We start from the raw sequence: 15,815 nt of genomic DNA on the forward strand, positions 1-15,815 counted from the left end.
CTCGCCCAGCTAGTTTTTTGTATTTTTAGTAGAGATGGGGTTTCATCGTGTTAGCCAGAATGGTCTCGATCTCCTGACCTCATGATCTGCCCGCCTCGGCCTCCCGAAGTCCTGGGATTACAGGCGTGAGCCACCTCTGCCTAATCTTACTTCATTCCTTTTTCTTCCACAGAGGCCAGTTCCAAGGCACTTACTAATAACTGTGTTGCACTGTAAATTTTGTCTCAGAGTTCTCTTCCTATGAACCCAAATTGTGACACACCTCACTGAGGGACCCTTAATTATTCTCATTTGAAAAATGGAAATAACAGCACCAGTCTCAGAGTTTGGGGTTTCATATTTTGTTTACAAATATAAGCAATAACTATTGCTCTGATGTTATTTTTCACTCATGTTTTGCTATTGCACCTGCAGCCTGATTAGGTGTAAGAGCATGTGGATAAATAAGCTACATACACAAAAATTAGTCTAATATCATATGAACAAATAGCTCAAAGTTTACATTGACATAGTAAACATATGTACATATGTACATAGTTTACGTATATCATTGTGGCATAATATCAAATGTTTTGCTTTAATAATTTCAAATGAATATTAACACTTCTGTTTATATATCTTGGCATTTATAATAAGAAATTTTGTCAAGATTATGCTATTATGATATAAATTACTATTAAATATTTCTTTCGGAAATATTTTTGTTGCAATATATCCTATTAAGCATTTTATTATAGGGCCACTATTTACTTTATTGTAATCGATACCTCAGTTGTTTTAAAATTTTATCATATTACAATTATATATTTAAAATGATATTTGAGAACATACATTTTTTTAAACATCTTATGAGATAATTTTAGATGTTCATGATGTATAAAATATTTCTCTTTTTAGAGGAGACAGGTGGGTCTTTGTGATCATTTAAGAGAGTGTTACTTCAGGTTCTTTGATGCTAACTACAATTACACAATTTTTACTGCAATTCTTTTTATCAAATATTACAAGCAGTAGAAAAATTCAAAGATAAATTCATCAGTGAGTTAATATAACTATAGACAAAAACTATCTTTTATGTATGTAAAACCTTACTCCCAAAGCTATGAAGACATATAAAGAAAATGGATGACACTATGTTAATACATTGCAGAATACACAATATAATCTGAAAGATGATATAGTTGAACAAACAAAAAGAAGACAGGATCAAATGAAAAACTATAGTCACTATAATAGCAAATCTTCAAACAAATATGGGTGTTTATTTTCTATAAAACTGTATGTGAAGCACTACAGGGAATACAAAGAGGAGTAAATTTGCAATTTAGTATGCAAAGAAGAAAAGTGCACAACAATCGGGATATAGTAATAATATGAAATAAAATATATGTTAAGTATAAAAATTATTGATAAATGTTAGCCAAGATCAGGAGAGGGAGACATGATATGTATTTGGTTGAAGAATTAGGAATAGAGAAAATAGCTTCCATTAATTTTATCTACAATTTCAACATTGTTGATATCAGTATTTAGAATGGAAGAGAGGCAGAATAGGGAAGGCATATCAAACAGAAAAACAGCCATTGCTGAATGAAGATCATATAAATGTCTTACATCCTAAATTTAAGAATATATCCTAATTCAACAAATATGTTCACATTGGCCCGATTTTACACATAGACATTTTAGAGCAAAAGAACATTAAACGTAAAAGAATTATTTTTAAACGAATATTCCCATTAGCTCCAACATCATTTAGGAGACATATTGCTAAAGGAGATGAGGAGAGGGAGGAAAAAGGTAGATTTCTAAACTGCAAAACAATAATTTATTAACATTCACTTTGTCTATTTCGTCCTATTTAAGCCTATGATACTCCTTGTAAATTTGTGTGCTTGCAGCTTTGCAAGCTCAGTTTTTCCTCTGAGGCCTCAAATTCAAGTGAGAATATGATAGTCCTTCTAGAGGTTTTATTAATCTTGTCATCTACTAAACACTGAAATTCTTCCGAAATGTGACCCCTTTGGTGGACACAAAATGAATACTTGGATTATTTGCTTTCTTTTCTCTTATTCCTCATTATGGTTTCAATTCTGTTTTTCCCACTGCCAGTCATCTTCTACCTAATAACTCCTTTCCTTGACATCTATTATGCTCTTCAAGATCTACATAGTAATCCAATCTGCATGGACATGACACAGAACTCCTGAATGAGGTACTTTCTCTACATTATGATAAACTCTTTACATTTTCTTCCTTTCAAGTTCACTAAACTTCCGCTTGTTATTCCCAGTATCAACTCCTATTCCTCAATCCTGCCAAATCACACAGATATTGAACCTCTAATTAGAACGGACTCATCAAAAACTTGGTTTCCACCACGGCATCTATCACAATTTCACATTCCCCCAGAGATTTATTTCCCTTTCCCTGTTTCCAGGCCAGGCTAGACCATGAATTCTTGGGGAATAAAGACTTAAATGCATAAAGCCAAATTCCACTAAAAACAATCATGATATTAATATTTTACTGGGAACTCACTACTGCAAAACATTATTTAATTCACATACTTCTTTTTTCATTTTTTTGCACACTCCCAAGAAAGCAATAACAACATTTATATATTCTTTTGAAATCTCCAATTCATACATTATTTAATAACTTCCAGTGTGAACTTCCTCAGGTAAATTTCTACCGAACTCAGTAGATTACTTTTTTTCACATATATCTCTTGCTCTATCATTTAGTCTCAGAGAAAAAAGTATCTCTTCTGAATTTCAATACTAACATTTATATTTTAAAAAGCTTGCCTTACTACTCTCTTCTTCCCTGCCAATGTCTGTCCCCCAAAACTGATGTTTACTCAAATGTTGAATATTCCACAGTAAATTCTATCAAATCAAAAATCTAATTCCCCTTGCCCTCCTTTCTTTTCAGGTACTTAACATAGTGAACCAAACTACGGTATTTTTCACTTGGTCTCACATCACTTGTCTACTTGCACTGTATATATATTATGCTCTGGTTCCCCACCTTTTCTCAATCCTACTGCCACGAGGACCAAAGAGGCAGGACTCATGACGTATCTCGACTTCAATATTGCAAATACTTTTGGATTAGTTTAATTGATCCCATTGTTATTTATCTTCCATGTATTGTAGCCAAATTGATCTTCTGAAAACAATGCAACATTACTTTGTTTGCTTCCGTGAAAGCACTCTTTTGCCAAGTAATCTCAATTCATTAGTCTGACCCTTAAGACTCTCCTTAACTAGTCGACTGTATTTTTACAATTTTACACTATTCCTCAAAACAGACTTTATACTTCATCAAAACAGAAATGATCCTCACAATGTTATGGTGGACTTTTTTTTTTTTTGCCCCATTTTAGTTCTTTATCACCTTTTGAACATATTTCATGTGTCAGAAGGAATTCCAGCTTTATGATTCCAGCTTCCATTGCTGTCAGGAAGGGCACAGGCAATGTAAACCCAGTTCCCTAGTCAGATATACTGACTTAAAACGTTAGAAAAGAAAGATAGGTAAAGAAAGACACAAAGGCCGGGCACAGTGGCTCACGCCTATAATCCCAGCACTTTGGGAGGCCGAGGCGAGTGGATCATCTGAGGTCAGGAGCTCAAGAGTAGCCTGGCCAGCATGGTGAAACCCCATCTCTACTAAAAATACAAAAATTAGCAGGGCGTGGTGTTGGGTGCCTGTAATTCCAGGCACTGAGGAAACTGAGGCAGCAGAATCGCTTGAACCCAGGAGGAAAAGGTTGCAGTCAGCTGAGATTGCACCACTGCATTCCAGCCTGGGTGACAGAGCGAGACAGCATTCAAAGGCAAAAATTTGAACTTTTTTCCACAAAATTCTCAATTTAGTGTTCTGTGCCAATTACTTTTTATTTTAGAACCTCTTCCTCTCAATCTTCTCAATCTGGCTATTCACCCACAACCATATGAACGTATACTTTAAATATGACTTGGACTTCCTATGGAGTAATCAAGTGTGCACTTTTAGATTTTAGGTCCTGTAAATTTTGCTGCAGAATTAACTACCTCTGACCAACTCTTTATTCTTAAATATGATCCTTTTTTGGTCTAAAATTTCATATTCTTAAACTTCGTTTCACCTGACTATTCATTACCTGTCAGTCCTTTTGCATTCTCTCCTCACTAACCCTCCAAATATGGATATTTCCTGAAGCTCAAAGAAAAAATGATCCTCATCTCTACCAAAAAATTAGCCGGGTGTGGTGGTGGGTGCCTTTAGTCCCAGTTACTCGGGAGACTTAAGGCAGAAGAATGGCATGAACCTGGCAGGTGGAGCTTGCAGGCCTGCAGTGAGCCAAGATCACGCCACTGCACTCCAGCCTGGGCGACAGAGTGAGACTCCATCCCAAAATGAAAATGGGAAAAAAAAAAAAAAGAAAAAATGATGCTCTTTCTCTGTATTTCTTCTCTTGTTTTGATCCTCAATAATGGCTATATACTGATGATGCTAAAATATATTTATCTCTGCCTTCTTTTATAAGTTTTTGTTATATATCTCCAACCTTTTCAAGAATATTGATACTGAATATCTTACCATATTCCTAAATTTTCTACAGCTAGAACTTAAAAAAGCCTTCTATCTCGACTTTCTGTTTTCTGTAAATAATACTATTATTCTTCCTATAGCACTACTTCAGAATATGCATCCTTTGGGATACTCTGTATAAGGCAGAGTCATAACCAAATTGGAACATAAACTTTGTTAAATGGTTACATCGTTCAATGTCCAAGTAACTGAACAGCAAGTTAGTAGACTACTAAACATTATCTTCTCAGTCAGAATTACTAAGGATAGAGTGGTAAGAAAACTTAGCATCAGACATGACATCTCATCAATTAGTGAGTACAATAATTATATCCATGGCTAAATAAAAGAGAGAGAAAGGTCCATGTAAATTTACATTACCTCTGTTTAAAATTTCTTTCAATATTATAAAACACAATTAAAATAAAGCTTCAAACAATAAAAACATCCCTTTATCAAATTTTTGACATATCTAAGGTGCATAAGGCCTTGGACTCTAGCTTCCATGATCCTCACAATGTAAAATTTATAACTTGTTTTAAAATCGCTTTCAGTAGGAGCATATAGATGAATTCAATAATAGCTTCGTTCATTTTATGATTATAATAACTTTTATAAAATACTTTGGGGTTTGTGCTGTTGTGTAGCACAAACTGTACAGTATTGTATAAAAATATCTATTTTGGGTTTCTGTTACTGACATTCAAAATTCAACATAAGAGGAGGCAGAACAGATAAAAACGAAGAATAATAAGAAAAGGTTCTCTGAATTGTTTGGGGGAGACATGAAGCCTGTAGGGAGATAAATGGGGGATGTTTGACATTTAACAAAGAAGGTAGAACTTGAACATTTATAGAAAATGGAGGCTCTAACCAAAGGATTAGTTTAGAAAGAGGAAGATATAAGCATATTTAGAAATAAAGGGATGAAGATAAATTGCCATTGCTACCAATAGAGAAAATAATTATAGCACTGAACCTCAAAGTATGTGGTATAGAATACTTTTTGGAATAATATATATAGTCACTTCTTCAGAAAAGAGGAAAAGCCTCACAATCATAAAAAGAAGTATAAGTTATATTCAGAATCACCTACTCACTAAGGCAGGATAGACACTCATTTCAGAAAGAAATGGGTCAAAATTATCAGTACAAACATATTGTAGCATGTAAGTTTATTACATTTCTGACTCCAGTGGCATAAATTGTAGGAAATACAAATTTCTAAGAATGTATTAAAATATGTATGCAATATTGACAATCTATGAAATTTGCCTCACTGATTACATAGAATGTTTAGGATAGTAAAAGCAGAACAAGATAAAAACTAGCAATGCATAAGAAAGAAATTATAACACTGTCTCATATTTTCCTGCATTCTAATTATGTAAATATCCACTAATCAATAAAAACATAAATAATTTTTTATCAGGTAAAATGGTGACCCATGCCCATTTCTCTTATACCTATTAATGGAGTCAGGGCATAATCTTAAGAATATTGGAATCAGTCTCAACTTTTAATATTGAAAATAGAAAGAATAGGCTGGGCATAGTGGCGTACACTTGTAATCCCAGCTACTTGGGAGGCCAAGGAGGGAGAATTGCTGGAGCCCAGGCGTTTGAGGCACAGGGACCTGTGATTGTACCACTGCAACTCCAGGCTGGGTGACAGAGTACAACCCTGTCTCAAAAATAAATAAAGAAAAGAAAAAAATAAAAAAGATAAAAAGAAAACAAAACAAATAGATTACATATAATGTAGAATACTTTAAAAATGAGAACTTTATTATAATAAAATTAGCAATTCAAAATGCAGTGCTATTCATACTAAGATTTTGTCTCCATGAGGGAAGACTTCTGTGTAAAATGTAAAAATAAAACAAACCAACAAAAAAAATCAATGAGTAGTCATTGTAGTGGCCATGGCCACTACTACATGGCCATGGCCATTAACTATTGAAATAGCTTAATGCTTAGGCCGAGCGTGGTGGCTCACACCTGTAATCCCAGCACTGTTGGAGGCCGAGATGGGTGGATCACAAGGTCAGGAGATCAAGACCATACTGGCTAACACCATGAAGCCTCATCTCTACTAAAAATACAAAAAATTATCTGGGCATGGTGGCACGCTCCAGCCACTCAGGAGGCTGAGTCAGGAGAATCGCTTGAACCCGGGAGGCAGAGGTTGCAGTGAGCCTAGATCATGCCACTGCACTCCAGGCTGGGTGACACAGTGAGACTCCATCTCAAAAAATAAATAAATATATGAAATAGTTCCATGTTTAACTGAAAATATACAGTTCATGCAAATTAACTACACCAATGTCTTTCATTTTTATATCACAAAATCATCTCTCCTGCAAGCTGTATGATTGATTCACAGCTTCTGCCAAACAGCAGTGAGTTCACAGCCTCAGGTCCTTTTCCTGAGTTACCTTATCTCTTACATTTGAGTGTATATTCTTTGTTTTTTCTGAGGTTATATTTTCAAGTTAAGAGTTTTCCTTTCAAAAACACATGGCAAGATGCCAGAAAAGTAACTCAAGTGGTTTTTGGATGGCTGGAGTAATTTTAGTGTTTTGAAGTTTCTGAGTTTTCTATATGGGCTTCTCTGATTTTTACAATAAAACACTTTCACTAAAATGTGATAATATTTCTTAAAATTAGCAGGTAGCATCATTCATTGAGTCAAAGAATGAAATCCTGCACTTATTTAATGAAATTAGTACCAAATACACCAAATAAATAAATACAAAGTATATACCTATAATGGCATGTAAATACTCATCTTTTCAAACTATTTTCTGACCCAACATAGATTAACTCCCATGTAAAATTATGAGCATGAAGACAATATGGTGATCGTAAGATTGCTTGGGATCTTCAATGACCAAAATCTTTCTGTCTTTTTCTTTGAATTCTGATTCAAAGATCACTCAAGAATAACTTGACAATTTTTCAATGGTATAAGGTTTCGGGAGAATTCTATACTTTGACGCTATAGTAAAGCATCAGCTATGCAAATGCTCTTAGCTGGGATGCTGTTAGGATGACATGTTGACCTTATCATCTAGAATCATAAGAGTTCACAACTCTGGCATCCATTAACTGATGGGAGTCTCATTGTGGCTACAGAAGCAATTGATTAGACTGTCTCATCTCCCTTTAGCTCTGAAATCTTGAAAATATATCTGACGTGTTCAGCCAGGACTCTGTCCTCAGTGCCCTTTCTGATCTTAGCTGGAAAGAATTTAAGATGTTTGGTTCAACTTTATGAAAATTACTGTGAAATAACCCTTACTGTTGGTCATTTATTTCTTGAGAAATGACTGTGTGCCAGACACTGCCAGGTGCTAGAGGTACAGACATCACTAAGACAAGAATAAGTACAGCGTGCTCTGAAATCATATAGCTAGGGCTCTTGCCCCAGGTTGAGAGGTCAGGGGAGAATTCATCACTAAGGCAGTGCCATATGAGATGAAAATAATGAGAGAGAATCACTAGGCACAGGGATAGAAGGAAGACAGGAATCTAGCGCCGCCCCCACCGCCCCCCTCCCAAATAAAAGCACTACGTGAAATAACCCTAAGGCAGGAAGAAAAAGGACCCATTCTAAAAATATGAAGCAGGTGAGGGGACAAATCAGCCCCCAGAGATAACATTCTATTAGAAATTAGAAAGCACTTTAGGGATATAAGCATAGTATAGACATATTTATGCCAATTATTTTTAAAAGATAACTCTGGCTAAAATGTGATAATTTCATTAGGCAAAACAAAAGAAGGAGAAAGACCAAAGATGAGGTCACTGTGGTATTCCTGAAGAGACCTCTGCCATTGGGAGACAGATACAAAGAAACTACTATTAAATAGGTCTTCCAGACTGGATCAGTTAGACCTGATGGCCAAAAGACAGGGGCTAAGGGTAAGAGAGTTATCAAGAATGACTGGGTTTCTCACCTAGAATTTTCCTTAGTTTATTTGTTAGCTTTTAAGCCTGGGTATAAGCTGCATTAAGTGCTATTTTGGTAATTTTCCCCATACTCCAATCTTTTAGAAGTCAGATGACAGATATCCTCAGGCTGACTGCTTGAATGCTAACTTAGACCTTCAGTCGTTGCCTGTTTGTGGATTTTCAATTGCCTGCCTATTTTAACGCCTTATTTTCAATTTTCTGACATTGAGTGACTGCCTCAACTACTACATTTATTCTTTTTTCTACCCTCTGTATTTTAGATTCTGCTTGTTTATTTTATACTACTTCATTAAAAGAAATACATTTTAAAAATACCTACAATAAAATAAAAAAATAAGAACTAAAGTAAAATCCAAAAACTGAGTGAAAGCTGGGCCAGATTTGTGTAGGTCAATAGGGTGTGAAGCTATTTTTGTCAAAAGACTTGCAAGTTTTAAATATTACATTGTGGTGGAAAAAGCAAAAAATAAAATATGATTTATTGCCAAGTTCACATTATCTACAAAAGGAAATACGTCAATTATTGGAGGAAAGTTGTAGATTTCTTGGCACTTAGGAGTGACCCATTTCTCTCAAAAAAGAGAGCCTAAAGGATGTTCTGATACAGCTCAACATCCCTGCACTAAATATAAAGCTGACTTTCATATACTGCTTCTTTCTCTTAGTCCTTTTCCACATTGTTATAAAGAACTACCTGCGAGTGGGTAATTTATAAAGAAAAGAGGTTAACTTTCCTCACAGTTCCATAGGCTGCACAGGAAGCATGGCTAGGAGGCCTCAGGAATCTCACCATCATGGTGGAAGATGAAGGGGAAGCAAGGCACATCTTACAGGGTGGCAGGAAAGACAGAGAGACAGAGAGAGAGAGAGAGAGAGAGAGAGAGAGAGAGAAACCGCCAAACACCTTTAAACCATCAGTTCTCATGAGAACTCACTCTTTACCATGAGGATGGCATGGAGGAAACCACCCCCATGATCCAATCACCTTCTACCAGGTCCCTCTACATGTGGGGATGACAATTCGAGATGACATTTGGATGAAGACACAAAGCCAAACAATATCATTTTTAAAGTATTTGTTAACATATTAGTATGAAGAGGTAGTGCAAAGTTATTCTAAAAATAATTCTCAGTGCTATCCAAATACATTATATGATACAGGAATAAGTTCTAGTTTATAGAAAATGTATCTGCATTGAAATGGAGAAAGCAGAATAAAAGGGAGGTATATTTCACTTGGAAAGAATCTAATAAAGTGGGATAAATTGCTTACTATACACAATCTTCACCTTCAAGACTCTAACATGCTCACCTAAGGGAGTATTATCTCTGGTATGCACTACTCAATTCTTGGAATATTGTGTATACTTCAGATATGCTAGAGAGAAAAAAAATTGAGAAACACTGATATTGGGATATGGGTATAGGCTATGTCTCAAACACCCCTTTTTCCAACACACACACTCACACGTATGCGGACATACACACAAAATCTCTCACTCAGATGGAATTTTGATAAAAATTAGATGAAAGGTCGTTCAAGGTCATATATGTGAAATAGCATTAGTGATGTGATTAAGAGCACTGTCCCTAGACAGAAGTTGTCTAGATATAATCTTGGGCAAATTGCCAAATCTCCCTATAAACCAGTTTTCTCATCATGAAAAGAAAAACTTAAATGTATAAAATACTTAGAAAATTAGCTGGCATGTAATAGGTACTATTTATTGTGTGTTGATGTTGTTCTAGTTTCTTTTGTTGTTGTTGTTTTTTGTTTTTTGTTTTTTGTTTTGAGATGGAGGCTCACTCCATCACCCAGGCTAGGATGCAGTGGCACAGTCTTAGCTCACTGTAACCTCCGCCTCCTGTGTTCAAGTAGTTCTTCTGCCTCAGCCTCCTGAGTAGCTGGGACTACAGGTGCATGCCACCACTCCCAGCTAATTTTTATATTTTTAGTAGATATGGGGTTTCACCATATTGGCCAGGCTGGTCTTGAACTCCTGACCTCGTGATCTGCTTGCCTCAGCCGCCCAAAGTGCTAGGATTACAGGCGTGAGCCACTGCGCCCAGCCTCATTGAGACGGGCGGATCACGAGGTCAGGAGATCGAGACCATCCTGGCGAACACTGTGAAACCCCGTCTCTACTAAAAAATACAAAAAACTAGCCGAGTGAGGTGGCGGGCGCCTGCAGTCCCAGCTACATGGGAGGCTGAGGCAGGAATGGCGTGAACCCGGGAGGCGGAGCTTGCAGTGAGCTGAGATCCGGCCACTGCACTCCAGCCTGGGTGACAGAGCGAGACTTCGTCTCAAAAAAAAAAAAAAAAAACATAAAACAAATAAAACTACAAGAAACCTGGAGGGCAGGGTGGCTCATAACTATAATCCCAGTGCTTTGGGAGGCTGAGACAGGAGGATCACTTGAGGCCAGGAGTTTGACACAAGCCTGGGCAACATAGTGAAACTCTGTCTCTACAAAAATGAAAATAAAAATAAATTAGCCAGGCATTGGTGGTATGCTCCTGTAGTCCTAGCTACTTGGAAGGCTGAGGTGGGAAGATCCCCGGAACCCAGGAGTTTGAGCTATGATGATATCACTGCACCCTATCCTGGGTGACTCTAAAAATAAATAAATAGATAACATTTTTTAAAATTACAAGAAACCTTTTGTAAGAATTTGAAGGGCCATTTTTTTCTATATATATATATATTTTTTAATTCAACATACATTTATTATATATCTACTGTGTCAGGTCCCATACTAGGGTCCATTAAGGTAACTGTGAGTATGATAGATTTTCAGCTGCCAACCCCTAAGCTCCCTAAATATGTTGATGAAAAAAACTATTTAACTTTTAAATATTTTTCTCTCTCTCTCATTTGCTTTCTTCTTTTTCTTTCTCTTCATTTTAAAACTTTTCTCATAACTCTTCAGATAAATACGATACATAAGACATAGTTTAGAAAACTTGCCTAGCCATGTTGCTTGAATATACACAACTTTGCAGATTAACTGAAGAGATAAAAATGCTCAATGTTGTGAGTGAAAATTTAGGAGCCACATCTAAGAGCCCACCTTTATGTAGAGGTTGGCTTTTAAGTACTGAGTTAGTGTCTCCAGATACGGACTTAATCCTAGAGCACATAGCTAAATCTGTTCATTCATGAAGGAAGTTTCGCTCTAGTCTATAGTTTGCCCCCATATTACTCTTCCTCATCCTGAAGGAGAATAACATACAACCACTGATAACTTCCGTGGATCCAACAACTATGTATGTGTGTTACAGGGCAAATCTCCAAATCGGGATTCAGCCAGGCAGGCCATGCAGGTTCTTAGTTTCATGCAAGAAGGAATTCAAGAGCAAACAGGCAGAACAAAATGAAAGCAAGTTTGTTAAGAAGTAAAGGAATAAAAGGGTGGCTACTCCATGAGCACAGCAGCCTCAAGGGCTGCTGGTTGGCTATTGTTTTTGTTATTTCTTGATCACGTGCTAAACGAGGGGTGGATTATTTATGAGTTTTTCTGGGAAAGGGGTGGAGAGTTCCCAGAACTAAGGGATCCTCTCCTTTTTAGACCAATGTAAGGTAAACTCCCTGGAGTTGCCATGGCATTCCAGCATCCATGCTGGCTGCTGGCGAAAGTGTCTTTTAGTATGCTAATGTATTCTAATTAGTGTATAATGCACAATGAAGATACCAGAGGTTGCTTCCATTGCCATTTTGGTGTTTCTTTGTGCCACACTTTGTTTAACCACCAGGTTTTGTTTGTTTGTTTGTTTGTTTGTTTGAGACTGAGTCTCGCTCTGTCGCCCAGGCTGGAGTGCAGTGGCTCGGTCTCAGCTCACTGCCAGCTCCGCCTCCCGGGTTCATGCCATTCTCCTGCCTCAGCCTCATTAGTAGCTGGGACTACCAGGTGCCTGCCACTACACCCGGCTAATTTTTTGTATTTTTAGTAGAGACGGGGTTTCACTGTGTTAGCCAGGATGGTCTCCATCTCCTGACCTAGTGATCTGCCTGCCTCGGCCTCCCAAAGTGCTGGGATTACAGGCGTGAGTCACTGTACCCTGCCAATCAGCAGGGTTTTGTGACCTGTGACTTGTGAAATAAGTCTGCAGAGTTCCTATCTCAAGTGTATATTCCTGGTAACATTTGAACGTGACCAAAACTAATAATCCATTTCAATTAACACAAGTCATGCACTTAAGTATTCAGAGATTGAAATCAAGGTATGTTATTCAAATGGTCTTATATTGGCATGCATATTCATTGAGCTCTTAAATTAAAATTATATACCATGAATATATGCATATCTGTTATGCATATCCTGAATGCATATTAGGAAGCTAAGATTTAAATATTGTATTTGGATTTTTGGGGGCAGAAAAGCAAATTGTGAACTAATTTTTTTCCCAAAATTATTTGTGATATTGTTTTCTCTGCTAAAGAAATGAAAATCCAAAAACACTCTGAGAATACATGTCATCATTATTTTTCTTAATCGAAAATATTCATTTTTATGTGAGAATTAAATTGTTAGTACCTCTTAGAAAAATATTTTTACACACTGGGTATATGAAAAATTTTAGGATACATAGGTAAACCCTTTAATGGGTTTGAAGAAAACATTCAGTTTATCAAAGGAAAATATTCAAGAAGTTAAAATTAAATTTAAAAAATTTAAAAAAACATAAAACTTTCTAAGATACTTATTCTGGTAGACAGCTTAGTAACAAATACTTTACAAAGTTATCTTTCAATTTTGCTCTAAAGTATTTATTAAAATATATTCTTAACATATTAAAGAAACATTGTTGGAATACAGTCAGTACCTCATGTAGTTCAATATTTAAAAGTGCTTACAAATGTATATGCAGATCTCCATTTACTTATATCTTTAATACTAATGTAGATGGCAACATGGTAGCTATATGTTTAAACTAATAGGTATCTGATTATAATAACAAAAAATAATACTTTAGTATAATTTCAGAAGTCAGATATTTTTGAAGAAAGGCAAATTTCATATCAGAGACATGCATATGATTTTCCAACTCAGAAGCAGTATGCCACAGAGATAACAGCTGTTTCTGGACTTGTACAGACTGCTGTGAGTTGCAAATCCTTGATCTCAGTTTTGGGACAAGTTGCATAACTTGCTCCTGCATAATATACCTAAAAGGTTCAATAATCATTTTGGGGAGACTGACTAAACAATGAACAAACCTAAGAATCAGTTTTCTCATTTTCTCAAGGTACTTGGTAAAGCAGGTAAACATAAAGGTAAATAGTATGGTTGTTTATAATTGTTATTTACATTATTATTGTTTATTAGATATTAAGACTATGGCTTCACATTATTATTTGATGTTATAAATATTTGATGCTATCATAAATATTTGATACTATCATAAATATTAATTAGAAGTCATGATCTTCATAATATCTAACAAACAATAATATAAATAACAGTTATAAACAACAACAACTCTTGCCAGGTCTTCCAATTGGTTGAGCAATGAAAATAGCTTAACCAAAATTTCTCCCTTTAACGGTCATATAAATGCCACAATAGTGCATTTTTAAAATAAAATAAAATATCAGAGACAGAATTTGAACTCTTTGAAGAATAAGTTTAAAATAACTTGTTCAAATTCTCCTAGAATATTTTAACACTGGTATTCTATTAAAACCTACTTACTATAAAACTAATGTCAATGAGATCTGCATTCATAATATTTATAAACAAATCAGTATTTTTTTAAATATTAGCATTAAAAAACAAAAGAAATTATGATTAAAATAAATATTTATAAAAAATGTAAAGAAGGAATATGTAAACTCTAATTTCTAATAAATACCTTTAATTACACTGTTAATTACGGTACATACACTATGTTTTTCCAGAGTGACATTTTAAAATTAAACTGACTGTATTTTATTTATGTTTTAGCTGTAAAAGTATAGTAACACTGTAATGCCAGATAGATATAGATAGATAGATAGATAGATAGATAGATAGATAGATAGATAGATAGATAGGTAGATAGATAGATGATAGATAATAGATAAAACAGCACTTTGAATAGTTCTTGGTTTCAAATTTGCAGAAAATATTGTAGGATGTTTTTCTTTTTTCAAAACTTTATTTTCCTAACAATAAGTACAAAATGTCCATCTTACTATATTCTCTGACATTTTGAGACTTTCAAAATAAATCGCTTATTTTAATTTAAAAATGCTATAAATGTCTGTTACAAAATATTATTCACATATATGCAATTACCTGTGTTTTCACATTTTTTCAAACAGATTTGTATTAATTTGCAAATTTTTTTTAGCAAACTAAATATACTCCTCAATTTTTTGGATTTTCTAAATTAGCAATTGTCTCCTGGCAAACCATAAACTGTTTCAAGAATGTCACTTTCTGCTCAGTTACAGAGATATCTTTGTAAAGAGCGTAATTCCTTAGAATGTGGAGATTAACACATGTGAGAGTCACTCACGTAGTTATTATTTTATTTAAATGTAACTTCTCCATAGTTACATCATAATGTAGCTTCCATTCATCTGCTTAATAGTCTTAACATAATATAATTTCAAGGTAATCGCTAACCTAAGAGCAACCTCTGCTGGCAAACAGAGGTTGAGCTGCAAGCAGTTTTACAGTAGTTTTACAATACTTTTTCACCATGCCAGATTAACAAGTATATTTTGGAGAGGATTTTAACATTTTAATTTTATACAGCAGTGTGAAAAATTGTATAGTTTCAATTTAAAATTTAAAATGAAGGTAACCATAAGTGTTTTTAAGATTAAGCAAATATCAAAAATTCTATGTTAAAAGCTTGATTTTAAATTCTCAGTGTTGGAGTTTGAGGGTCACATATAAACAACAGTTAAATGGGGATAAGATCTCAGATTTCACAGAACTCTTCAGAATATTGAATAAGAAAATGTTATATCAAAAAGTTTACTATAAAATACAAAGTACTATATAAAAAAGTACATTCTAAATTTTAAAGATGATTTCAATATAATGAACAAAATAGACATGATTAATAAATTTTTTCTAGGTAAATATAATTGTAAATGAGAGGTCACATAGAAGGGACAGGAAAATACTTTTTTTTAGAAGCATATAGATGAAATGTTACCTAGATACAACTTTCAAACATTACATCTATTAAATATACACTCACTCTTCCTGTGTTTATGTTACTAAAGCACACAGAGTTGAACCATAAAATGTGAGTTGC

Source organism: Colobus angolensis, unplaced genomic scaffold (genome assembly GCF_000951035.1).
Source record: "Colobus angolensis palliatus isolate OR3802 unplaced genomic scaffold, Cang.pa_1.0 Scaffold234, whole genome shotgun sequence".
In the NCBI taxonomy this organism is placed as follows: Eukaryota; Metazoa; Chordata; class Mammalia; order Primates; family Cercopithecidae; genus Colobus; species Colobus angolensis.